Below are 2,660 nucleotides of genomic sequence, written 5' to 3'. Positions count from 1 at the left end.
CCTGGAGTGCATGAGGAGCCCTGGGGTGTGTGGGGAGCCCTGGGGTGTGTGAGCAGCTCTGGGGTGCGTGAGGAGCCCTGGGGTGTGTGAGGAGCCCTGGGGTGTCCAAGCAGCCCCGGGGTGTCCGAGCAGCCCCATCTGTCCGTGCTGTGTGAGGAGCTCTGGGGTGTCCGAGCAGCCCCAGGATGGCCGAGCAGTTCCGGGGTGTCCGAGCAGCCCCGGGGTGTCCGAGCAGCTCCATCTGTCCGTGCTGTGTGAGGAGCTCTGGGGTGTCCGAGCAGCCCCGGGGTGTCCGAGCAGCCCCATCTGTCCGTGCTGTGCGGGGCTGGGGCCGGGGCACCCGCTGTGTGTGTTTCCCCTGTGGGGAGCAGCGGGGCTGGCAGGGCCGCGTGCCCTGGAATGTTCCGCGCTGCCGGGGCCTGTCGGCGCCGCAGGAATCCGCGCAGGCCGTGGCACGCCGGCCTGGCCGCCGTCTGCGCTCAGCCCCTCCAGGTGCAGGCAGCTGCTGGTGCTGCGCTCACAATTTAGTGTGACATTTTTCTCATTATTATTATTTCTTGCTGGCCTTCTTTTCTCCCTGCTGTGGGTTTTTTTTTTTTTTTTTATTATTTTGTTTTTAATGTTTTTTTCCCTGCTGCTTTCCTACAGCCGCTGGTCTCTGCCAGGCTTCCCGGGACAGGCACTCCTACGGGCAAGAGCACATTGTCAAAACAGCCCCATTGTTGTATTTTCCCTCATTCCCTCATCATGGCAAAACCTCCTTTTCCAGGGGAGTTGTTTCCTCCTATTCTCTTCCCCCAGGTATTCTGTGGAATTGATTTCTCCTCTTCTTTTACGGATGAGATATTCCAGGAACAATCGAACTCATACTGCTTCTGTCAAACTTAATCTAGGCTACATTAATCTGGAATGTAGCGGGGAACCAGATCCAGAAAACCTGAACTTCCTTTTTTGTCGGGGAGCTAATAAAGCAGAAGGATGATGACAGGCTACTGAAATTTAAGCAACCAAGAACAGGAAAGATATTTTATTCAATAGCTGGGATAAAACTTCATGCTCAAGAGATTTCAAGGAGCACAATCAAACAGGGGAGATGAAGGAAGACTGATTTTCCTAAATGGACAGGTCTGGGGGTGGTTTTTAGGTTGTCTCTGTACTTAACAGAGGCACTTAAACGTTTCCTCATCTAAAGCCAGACATGAAGTCAGGAAAAGTGTGACTCCTCAAACAGCTGGGGTTACAACCCTTCACCGGGTAGGGCTGGGGCATCTCTGCTCCTCCTCACTGAGACAGAGCTGCTCCAAAGGGCTTTGTGGGACCAGTTTAGGTATCTGCCTCAGGAGGAGATGAATCACACCTTGCAAGTGCTGATTTCTCTCTTATCTCTCAGAGGAGCCTAAGGTGCCTGGTTCAGATCCAGACGTTTACACAGATGAATCACACCCTCAAGGCCATGGAGAAAATAATGAAAAACTGCAAGCCTAGGCCCAAATCTCTCGAGTCATCTTGAATAATTCTATTATTTTACTGAGTAGAATGATCCAATGTCTTTAAATTGCTTCATGCTTTACTGGTAGAAAATGAAGATAAATAAATTCTCTCCCAGAACAAAACCCTCACTTTATTTTTTCCTGATAAGCACAGACCATGGTGTTCCTTTCAGTACGGCCCTTCCTTAGATGTCCTCTTTTTCCTAAATAAACACTGAATTCATCTCTGTGTGCAGCCTCCAGAGCTCCTCTTGCCTTCCTCTGCACAGGAATCTCAGAGATTACCAGATCAGAGGCACTTTTAAACCATCTGTGCTTCACTCAACGTTTCCAAGGATGTTGATGTTTCCCAAGCCCTCAATGGCTTCTTCAGATTCTCCTGTCCTTTGAAATGCTTGGTTCAAGAGGGAAATTCTTACTCAGAGAACTCTCCTCCCTGTGTGATATAATGATGGAGGTAATACCCTGGCAGGGAAAGCTTCACTCTTCCAGCAGGTCAGCCTCGGTGTGTTGTCCCCTGGGAATTAAAATCCGCAGTGGTGGATGTGTCCTTCCCCCTCCCTTCTGAAATTAATTTGTGGTGGAGTCATTTAGAAACAGGGAAAGGAGGGTAGAAAATGAGAGTATGGAAAATGTGAGTCTGGGAACAGGTCAGGATTGATGCAGCTCTTCCCATTTCCTCTTTGGTTATTTCTTTGCTTGCTCCCTGTAACTGAATCACCCTGGAAATGCCTCCTGATCTCTCCAAGCAGGGACCATCCGTTTTTTTTAGTGGAGTATTCTGCACAGAAAGTCCAGCTCTGATCGAGTGCTGCACTGGCTGCCATAACAATAAATTCCCATTACCAGAAGCAAGACATACTTTCTTATGCATCCCCTTTGCAGAAAGGCATAAACTGCATTTTGACTTCAAAGGAGACATCTTTGTTCAAAACGTAATGCTCAGAAATACTCTGCAGTCAATTATTTGCAATTAGAATGAAAAGAGAAACCCCCTTCCCCAAACCGCCTGTAATTACAAACGATCCTTTCATGAAGTATAAATCCAGTCATTAAGGAGTTTCAAAAGTTTTAATTCAGTGGGCAATTAAAAAGAAGAATGTCGGGTGTTGAGACAGAGAACAATGCCGTGGTGTGCTTGGGGTCTGGAGGTATCAATGGCACTTTTAG

Source organism: Corvus kubaryi, unplaced genomic scaffold (assembly GCF_017639235.1).
Source record: "Corvus kubaryi isolate FWS band 111438036 unplaced genomic scaffold, C.kubaryi_AGA036_p1.0 split1-37355, whole genome shotgun sequence".
NCBI classification, from domain to species: domain Eukaryota; kingdom Metazoa; phylum Chordata; class Aves; order Passeriformes; family Corvidae; genus Corvus; species Corvus kubaryi.
This window is presented reverse-complemented; position numbering follows the sequence as displayed.